The sequence below is a fragment of the Delphinapterus leucas genome, chromosome X (assembly GCF_059928025.1).
Source record: "Delphinapterus leucas isolate spDelLeu-1000000601 "Yukka" chromosome X, BTC_Dleu_Yukka2, whole genome shotgun sequence".
NCBI lineage: Eukaryota > Metazoa > Chordata > Mammalia > Artiodactyla > Monodontidae > Delphinapterus > Delphinapterus leucas.
In genome coordinates, this window is record NC_143150.1 from 98,926,682 (window position 1) to 98,937,056 (window position 10,375).

The window sequence follows — 10,375 nt, forward strand, 5'->3', positions numbered from 1 at the left end:
ATTCAGCACGTTTGCCCCAAGTACACAGTTAGCTTTACTCTATTGTGAGGGAATTCTGAGGTCAATTATACATATGGTATCCTGTTGCTGTCAGTTTTTTCAGGCTTAATACCTGAGACTATCACTTTCGGACCCACCCAATAATTACTCCCCTGCTTTTTAAAAATAGCTTTATTTAGGTATAATTGACCTATAATGAACTACACATATTTGAAGTATATAATCTGATTAGTTTTGACATACATATACAGCTGTGAAAGCATAATCACAATCAAGAGAGTGAACAGTGCCATTATCAGCAGAAGGTTCTTTGTGCCTCTCTGTGATCCCTGTCTACACCCCACATCCCCCTGCTGTACTCAGCAAATAACTGATACTGTTTTGAGATTCATCCATGCATGTATCAATAGTTCATTCCTTTATATTGCTGAGTCGTATTCTATTTTGAGTTAATTTCTTATATGGTAAAGGTATGGATTGAGGTTCTTTTTTTCGCATATGGACATCCCATTGTTCTAGCACCATTTTTTGAAAAAAATTTTTTTAAATCCTGTCCTCTACTGAATTGCCTTCATACCTTTGTCAGAAAGCAATTGAGTTTTTATGTGTGAGCCTATTTCTGGACTCTGTATTCTGTTCCTTTGATCTGTTTATCTTGTGCCAGTACCACACTGTCTTGACTACTGTAGCTTTGATATAAGTCTTGAAATCAGGAACTGTTAGTCCTCCAACTTTGCTCCTTTTCACACTTGTTTTGGCTATTCTAGACTCTTTGCACTTCCATGTGAATTTTTATAATCCGTTTGTCAATTAGTGAAAAAAATGCCTGCTGGGATTTTGATTTGGCATTGTTTTTGAATCTACAGATAAACTTGGGAAGAATTAACATTTTAACAATATTAAGTCTCCTAATTCATGAACATGACATTTCTCTTCATTTATTGATATCTTCTCAAATTTCCTTTAGCAACATTTTGTTGAATGTTTCTTAACATGGAAGTTGAGATCACTGATTTGAGACCTTTCTTATTTCTGTTATAGGCTTTTTGTGTTATAAATTTCCCCTGAAGTACTTGATATGTTGTGTTTTCATTTTCATTCAGTTCAGAATACTTTCTAATTTCCCCTTTGATTTCTTCTTTGACTCATGGGTTATTTAATTTCAATGTTGCTGGAGATTTTTCCAGTGATCTTTATGTTATTACTTTCTAATTTAATTACATTGTAATTGGAGAACATACTTAGTCTGAACTGATTCCTTTTAAATTTATTGAGACACATTTTATGGCCCAGAATCAAGTTTATCTTGGTAAATGTTCATTTGAGAAGAAGGTTGAGAAGAATACTGTGGTTGGGTGGAGTGTTCTATCAGTGACAATTAGGTCAAGTTGGTTGATAGTGTTATTCAAGTCTTCTCCATCCTTCCTGATTTTCTGTCTACGTGTTCTATTATTGAAAGAGAGGTATTAAAATCCCTGACTATAAATTGTGGATTTGTCTAATTTCCCTTGTACTTCTATTAATTTTTGCTTTATGTATCTTAAAGCTATTATTTGGTTCTGTAATGTTTAGAATTGTTACCTGCTCTAATTAATTGACTCCTTCATCATTATGAAATGACCTTCTTTATACCCAATGATAGTCTTTGCTCTAAAATCTACTTGATCTGATATTATATAGCCACTTTAGCTTTCTTTGGATTAGAGTTATCATCTTTTAACATACTTTTACTTTTAACCCATTTGTGATTTTACATTTGAAGTACATTTGATTTAGGCAGCATGCAGATGGATCTTGCTTCTTTTTTTTCCTAACATCTTTACTGGAGTATAATTGCTTTACAATGGTGTGTTTCTGCTGTATAACAAAGTGAGTCAGCTATACATAAACATATATCCCCATATCTCCTCCCTCTTGCGTCTGCCTCCAACCATCCCTATCCCATCCCTCTAGGTGGACACAAAGCACCGAGCTGATCTCCCTGTGCTATGTGGCTGCTTACCACTAGCTATCTATTTTATATTTGGTAGTGTATATGTGTCCATGCCACTCTCTCACTTCGTCCCAGCTTACCCTTCTCCCTCCCCATGTACTCAAGTCTATTCTCTACGTCTGTGTCCATCGACCTCATGACAAATAACTCAATTTCATATCTTTTTATGGTTGAGTAATACTCCATTGTATACATGTGCCACATCTTCTTTATCCCTTCATCTGTTGATGGACACTTAGGTTGCTTCCATGTCCTGGCTATTGTAAATACAGCTGTGATAAACACTGTGGTGCCTGACTCTTTTTAAATTATGGTTTTCTCAAGGTATATGCCCAGTAGTGGGATTGCTGGGTCATATGGTAATTCTATTCTTAGTTTTTTAAGGAACCTCCATACTGTTCTCCATAGTGGCTGTGTGAATTTACATTCCCACCAACAGTGCAAGAGGGTTCCCTTTCCTCCACACCCTCTCCAGCATTTATTGTCTGTAGATTTTTTGATGATGGCCATACTGACTGGTGTGAGGTGATACCTCATTGTAGTTTTGATTTGCATTTCTCTAATGATTAGTGATGTTCAGCATCCTTTCATGTGTTTGTTGGCAATCTGGATATCTTCTTTGGAGAAATGTCTATTTAGGTCTACTGCCCATTTTTGGATTAGGTTGTTTGTTCTTTTGATATTGAGCTGCGTGAGCTGCCTGTATATTTTGGAGATTAATTCTTTGTCAGTTCCTTCATTTGCAAATATTTTCTCCCATTCTGAGGGTTGTCTTTTCATCTTGTTTATGGCTTCCTTTGCTGTGCAAAAGCTTTTAAGTTTCATTAGGTCCCATTTCTTTATTTTTTTTTATTTCCATTTCTCTAGGAGGTGGGTCAAAAAGGACCTTGCTGTGATGTACGTCATAGAGTGTTCTGCCTATGTATTCCTCTAAGAATTTGATAGTGTCTGGCCTTACATTTAGGTCTTTAATCCACTTTGAGTTTATTTTTGTGTATAATGCTAGGGAGTGTTCTAATTTCATTCTTTTACATGTAGCTGTCCAGTTTTCCCAGCACCACTTACTGAAGAGGCTGTCTTTTCTCCATTGTATATTCTTGCCTCCTTTATCAAAGATAAGGTGACCATACGTGTGTGGGTATATCTCTGGGCTTTCTATCCTGTTCCATTGATCTATATTTCTGTTTTTGTGCCAGTACCATACTGTCTTGATGGCTGTAGCTTTGTAGTGTAGTCTGAAGTCAGGGTGCCTGATTCTTCCAGCTCCGTTTTTCTTTCTCAAGATTGCTTTGGCTATTCGGGGTCTTTTGTGTCCATTCAAATTGTGAAATATTTTTTGTTCTACTTCTGTGAAAATAGCTATTGGTAGTTTGATAGGGATTGCATTGAATCTGTAGATTGCTTTGGGTAGTATAGTCATTTTCACAATGTTGATTCTTCCCATCCAAGAATATGGTATATCTCTCCATCTGTTTGTATCATCTTTAGTTTCTTTCATCAGTGTCTTATAGTTTTCTGCATATAGGTCTTTTGTCTCCCTAGGTAGGTTTATTCCTAGGTATTTTATTCTTTTTGTTGCAACGGTAAATGGGAGTGTTTCCTTAATTTCTCTTTCAGATAGTTCATCATTAGTGTATAGGAATGCAAGAGATTTCTGTGCATTAATTTTGTATCCTGCTACTTTACCAAATTCATTGATTAGCTCTAGCAGTTTTCTGGTAGCATCTTTGGGATTCTCTATGTATAGTATCATGTCGTCTGCAAACAGTGACAGCTTTACTTCTTCTTTTCCGTTTTGGATTCCTTTTATTTATTTTTCTTCTCTGACTGCTGTGGCTAAAACTTCGAAAACTATGTTGAATAATAGTGGTGACAGTGGGCAACCTTGTCTTTTTCCTGATCTTAGAGGAAATGGTTTCAGTTTTTCACCATTGAGAACGATGTTGGCTGTGGGTTTGTCATATATGGCCTTTATTATGTTGAGGTAAGTTCCCTCTATGCCTACTTTCTGGAGGGTTTTTATCATAAATGGGTATTGAATTTTGTCAAAAGCTTTTCCTGCATCTGTTGAGATGATCACATGGTTTTTCTCCTTCAGTTTGTTAATATGGTATATCACATTGATTGATTTGCATATATTGAAGAATCCTTGCATTCCTGGGATAAACCCCACTTGATCATGGTGTATGATCCTTTTAATGTACTATTGGATTCTGTTTGCTAGTATTTTGTTGAGGATTTTTGCATTTATGTTCATCAGTGATGTTGGCCTGTAGTTTTCTTTTTTTGTGACATCTTTGTCTGGTTTGTTATCAGGGTGATGGTGGCCTCATAGAATGAGTTTGGGAGTGTTCCTCCCTCTGCTATATTTTGGAAGAGTTTGAGAAGGGTAGGTGTTAGCTCTTCTCTAAATGTTTGATAGAATTCGCCCGTGAAGCCATCTGGTCCTGGGCTTTTGTTTGTTGGAAGATTTTTAATCACAGTCTCAATTTCAGTGCTTGTGATTGGTATGTTTATGCTTTCTATTTCTTCCTGGTTCAGTCTCAGAAGGTTTTGCTTTTCTAAGAATTTGTCCATTTCTTCCAGGTTGTCCATTTGATTGGCATATAGTTGCTTGTAGTAATCTCTCATGATCCTTTGTATTTCTGCAGTGTCAGTTGTTATTCCTCATTTTTCGTTTCTAATTCTGCTGATTTGAGTCTTCTCCCTTTTTTTTCCTGTTGAGTCTGGCTAATGGTTTATCAATTTTGTTTATCTTCTCCAAGAACCAGCTTTTAGTTTTATTGCTCTTAGCTATTGTTTCCTTCATTTATTTTTGATCTGATCTTTATGATTTCTTTCCTTCTGCTACCTTTGGGGTTTTTTTGTTCTTCCTTCTCTAATTGCTTTAGATGTAAGGTTACATTGTTCATTTGAGATGTTTCTTGTTTCTTGAGATAGGATTGTATTGCTATAAACTTCCCTCTTAGAACTCCTTTTGCTGCATCCCATAGGTTTTGGGTCGTCATGTTTTCATTGTAATTTGTTTCTAGGTATTTTTTGATTTCATCTTTGATTTCTTCAGTGATCTCTTGGTTATTTAGTAGTGTATTGTTTATCCTCCATGTGTTTGTATTTTTGACAGATTTTTTCCTGTAATTGATATCTAGTCTCATAGTGTTGTGGTCGGAAAAGATACTTGATACAATTTCAATTTTTTAAAATTTACCAGTGCATGATTTGTGACCCAAGTTATGATCTATCCTGGAGAATGTTCCATGAGCACTTGAGAAGAAAGTGTATTCTGTTGTTTTTGGATGGAATGTCCTATAAATTTCAATTAAGTCCATCTTGTTTAATGTATCATTTAAAGCTTGTGTTTCTTTCTTTATTTTCATTTTGGATGATCTGTCCATTGGTAAAAGTAGGTTTTTAAAGTCCCCTACTAGGATTGTGTTACTGTCAATTTCCCCTTTTATGGCTGTTAACATTTGCCTTATGTATTGAGGTGCTCCTATGTTGGGTACATAAATATTTACAATTGTTATATCTTCTTCTTGGATTGATCCCTTGATCATTATGTAGTGTCCGTCTTTGTCTCTTTGTAGTGTCCGTCTTTGTCTCTTTATTTACTATAATAAAACATATAGTCTTTATTTTAAAGTCTGTTTTGTCTGATATGAGAATTGCTACTCCAGCTTTCTTTTGATTTCCATTTGCATGGAATATCTTTTTCCATCCCCTCACTTTCAGTCTGTATGTGTCTCTAGGTCTGAAGTGGGTCTCTTGTAGACAGCATATATACAGGTCTTGTTTTTGTATCCATTCAGCCAGTCTGTGTCTTTTGTTTCTAGCATTTAAGCCATTTACATTTAAGGTAGTTATCGATAGGTGTGTTCCTATTACCATTTTCTTAATTATTTGGGGTTTGTTATGGTAGGTGTTTTCTTTCTCTTGTGTTTCCTGCCTAGAGAAGTTCCTTTAGCATTTGTTGTAAAGCTGGTTTGGTGTAAAGCTGAATTCTCTTAGCTTTTGCTTGTCTGTAAAGATTTTAATATCTCCACTGAATCTGAATGAGATCCTTGCTGGGTAGAGTAATCTTGGTTTTAGGGTTTTCTCTTTCATCACTTTAACTATGTCCTGCCCTGCCTTCTGGCTTGCAGAGTTTCTGCTGAAAGATCAGCTGTTAACCTTATGGGGATTCCCTTGTATGTTATTTGTTGCTTTTCCCTTGCTGCTTTTAATATTTTCTCTTTGTATTTAATTTTTGATAGTTTGATTAATATGTGTCTTGGCGTGTTTCTCCTTGGATTTATCCTGTATGGGACTCTGCACTTCCTGGACTTGATTGACTATGTCCTTTCCCATATTAGGGAAGTTTTCAACTATAATCTCTTCAAATATTTTCTCAGTCCCTTTCGTTTTCTCTTCTTCTTCTGGGACCCCTATAATTCAAATGTTGGTGTGTTTAATTTTGTCCCAGAGGTCTCTGAGACTGTCTTCAATTCTTTTCATTCTTTTTTCTTTATTCTGCTCTGCGGTAGTTATTTCCACTGTTTTATCTTCCAGGTCACCTATCCATTCTTCTGCCTCAGTTACGTGCTATTGATTCCTTCTAGAGAATTTTTAATTGCATTTATTGTGTTGTTCGTCATTGTTTGTTTGCTCTTTAGTTCTTCTACGTCCTCGTTAAACGTTTCTTGTATTTTCTCTATTTCCAAGATTTTGGATCATCTTTTACTATCATTGCTCTGAATTCTTTTTCAGGTAGACTGCCTATTTCCTCTTCATTTGTTTGGTCTGTTGGGTTTTTACCTTGCTCCTTCATCAGCTGTGTATTTCTCTGCCTTCTCATTTTGCTTAACTTACTGTGTTTGGGGTCTCCTTTTCACAGGCTGCAGGTTCGTAGTTCCCATTGTTTTTGGTGTGTGCCCCCATTGGGGGAGGTTGGTTCAGTGGGTTTTGTAGGCTTCCTGGTGGAGGGGACTGGTGCCTGTGTTCTGGTGAATGAAGCTGGATCTTGTCTTTCTGGTGTGCAGGACCGCATCTTTTGGTGTGTTTTGGGGTGTCTGTGTACTTATGATTTTAGGCAGCCTCTCTGCTAATGGGTGGGGTTGTGTTCCTGTCTTGCTAGTTGTTTGGCACAGGGTGTCCAGCACTGTAGCTTACTGGTCACTGAGTGGAGCTGGGTGTTCGCGTTGAGATGTAGATATCTGAGAGAGCTTTCACCATTTGCTGGAGCACCAGGGTCTTGCTTTTTTATCTAATCTGAAAACCTCTGCCTATTTATTTATTTATTTATTTATGGCTGCATTGGTTCTTCGTTGCTGCGCACAGGCTTTCTCTAGTTGCGACGAGCAGGGGCTACTCTTTGTTGTGGTGCCCGGGCTTCTCATTGCATTGGCTTCTCTTGTTGCGGAGCACAGGTTCTAGGCATGTGGGCTTCAATAGTATTGGCACGTGGACTCAGTAGTTGTGGCTCACAGGCTCTAGAGTGCAGGCTCAGTAGTTGTGGCACACAGGCTTAGTTGCTCCGCGGCATGTGGGATCTTCCCGGACCAGGGCTCGCACCCGTGTCCCCTGCATTGGCAGGTGGATTCTTAACCACTGCGCCACCAGGGAAGGCCCTGCCTTTTTCATTGGAGCATTTGGACCAGTTATATTTAATCTAATTATTGATATCATTAGGTTTAAGTCTATTATCTTACCACTGGTAGCATTCTTCTTTGTTCCTAAAAAAATGCTACTTTATTTTATCGAATATTATCATAGCTATACTAGTTTTCCTATGGTTAGCATTTTCCTAATATATCTTTTTTCATTCTTATACTTCTACTTGTACTTTAGATGTGTCTCTTGTAAATGGCCTATAAGGTGGATTCTGACTTTATACTTTTTAACATGTACCTAAAATCTAAAGCTAATCAATGTTCCTTTTTCCCAAATATTACCAGGATCTTAGAAGAGTTTTCTCTCCTATCACTCGTTTTTTTCCCATTTTACGTTATTTTATCGAGTATTGTATTAATTTTTTTAACCTCATCAATCAAATATCATTATTTGTTATACCACTTTCTTTATTCACCATTCCTTTTCACATCTCAGATGTCCCTTCTAGAGTGTTTTTTATTCTTCCTGAAGAAATCCTTTGGAAGTTACTGCCATAAATTTCGTTCTGAAGTTAACTTTTGCAGTTGCTACTCACTGGAAAATTAATGGTGGTATGGCTGGTTGACAGTTATTTTCTTTTAGTATCTGCTCCCATTGTGGCTCTTAAGAAATTTGCTTTAGTATAATTGCTGGTAACTTCACATATAATCTGTCATTTCTGTCTGGCTGCTTTTTACATTGTTTGTTTGTCTTTGATGTGCTTCATTTCACTATGAGATGCCTAGATGTGAGGTTTTTTTATTTTAACTTTCTTCCAATTCATTATGACTCTTGAATCTGAGAATTCACGTCATTCATCATTTTAAGAAAATTCTCATCCATTATATATTTGAATATTTCCTCTCTCCTCTTTGGAGCTCAAATATAATAAAACTTTTTATTCTGTTATCTGTGTCTTTTAATTTTTACTTTTATATTTTCTGTATCTAAGTGATATTTGGGGAAATTTCAGAGCTTGTCTGTTTCATAGTATCTTTTCATCTGAGACTAATCTGCTATTTAACCTCCTTATTGAGTTTTAATTTCAGTTATGTTTTTCACATTTTGAAGTGAAATTCTATTTTGATTCTTTTTCAAATCAATCTGATCTTTTACCTTGTTTTGTTTACCTAGTACCCTGTTTTTTACTATAGTACTTTAAATAATTTAAGCAAACTTATTTTATATTCTGTATTTAGTTATTCCAATGTCAGACATCCTCCAGAGTCTAAATCTGTTTGTTGCTTTGGCTGGCTTGCTAGTGGTGTCTTGTTTCCTTCTGTGTTTTGAAATTTGGATTGTAAATTCATGTTCAACCAGGACTTTTTGTGGAAATCCTTTAAAGCTTAGATTACTGTAAGTCCATCCATAGAGAATTTATATAAAATTCTGTTAGCTTCCCTGGGTGTTACCATTTCGGGACAGCTTTTAGTCAATGTCTCAGTTAAGGGTTTTCCACCAGTACCATACATGTGAACCCCAAACTCACATTAGGAAAACATCATTAGGCTGAGAGAGACATGTTATTTTGTTCTCTTCCATTGTTTGTAGGTAGACTTATATTAAAGGCCTAGTTCTCAGAGGGTCCCCACTTTACATAGGAGTCTCAGTTCCATTTCTCCATATTTTGTGAGATCAAATCTGTTAAAATCCAAGAGTTGAAGTTATGAGATCAATAAAAGCCGTTTCAGTACTCAACTCACCCCTGAGGCTTCCTGCTCCCTCTTTTTTTGTCCCACAGGGATTTCCCTTCATTTTATGTGAGCTTACCTACACATTATAAAATTATATTTTGTATACTTCTAAAGCATTTCTTGGCATTTTGTAGTGGCAGAATTTTTCAAGATGTGTATATTCCTACACAATAGCAGGAACAGGAGTTCTCCCATTTTAGTTCATGACTCTTTATCTAGGCTAACTTTTTGGGTTACAACTTTTCATTCTAGTTCCTCCATCCTTTAAGGCTAAAGGCAAGCTATTATTATTCGCACCACTTTAATTTCTGAAGGAGCCAGATCTTCAGCTGTTCTTTGGTTTCGGCATCTTGTCAAAACCATTACTTGGGTTGTCATTCTTTAGGAATCCTGTTTTCTCTCTGGCTAAATCCTCAAAGGGCTTAAATCATTTGGAATTTTTCAGTTATCATCTTCCTTGATGTCTCCTGCATGTGCCTTGTTGGCCACTCTCTTCTTGATATTTTCCTCCCCTGACTTCTGAGTTGCCTTTTTTTCCTGATTTTGTTCCTACAAAACTCAGTCCCCAGTGCTGGCTCCTCTTCCTCTGCCTACCTTTCACACTTGGCTTTTCCTCAGTCTCTTTTCTTCTGTGTTCTCTTCTGCCCACCTGGAATCCCTGGGTTATGGGGTCTACTTTCGTCTCTTCAGCTGTTATCTGCATTCTGCCTGTCCGCAGCCCTGGCCTCCCCTGAGCAGCAGGTCTGTATATCCAACTGCCTACTCAGACCCCTGGGGCTCCCACCCCCATCATTTGGCAGCACTAACACTTTGCCAGAAGTTCTGATCTACAGGAATGGGGAGGTATGTCCTCTAGAAGATGCTGGTTTTCATCTTTTTCTCTTATAACAAAACAAAGTGAAATACTAAATTTGTTCTTTGAAGAAAAATGTTAACATATTACCAAAGCACTGATAGTGTTGAAGGGTAAACCCTGAAAGGTCTTGTTTTAGGGAAGAATCATGATTGCAATTGGTAAAAGAAAAAAGGCTGGTGGGTGCTAAGACTGTACCATTGTGGT

At 36.9% G+C, this 10,375-nt stretch overlaps 1 protein-coding gene across 3 annotated transcripts in view; it reads left to right on the top strand.

The window, feature by feature from the left end:
- RPGR (retinitis pigmentosa GTPase regulator) overlaps window positions 1-10,375 on the top strand; it is a 69,012-nt gene that overhangs the window by 51,288 nt on the left and 7,349 nt on the right. The gene's annotated exons all lie outside the window — the stretch shown is intronic.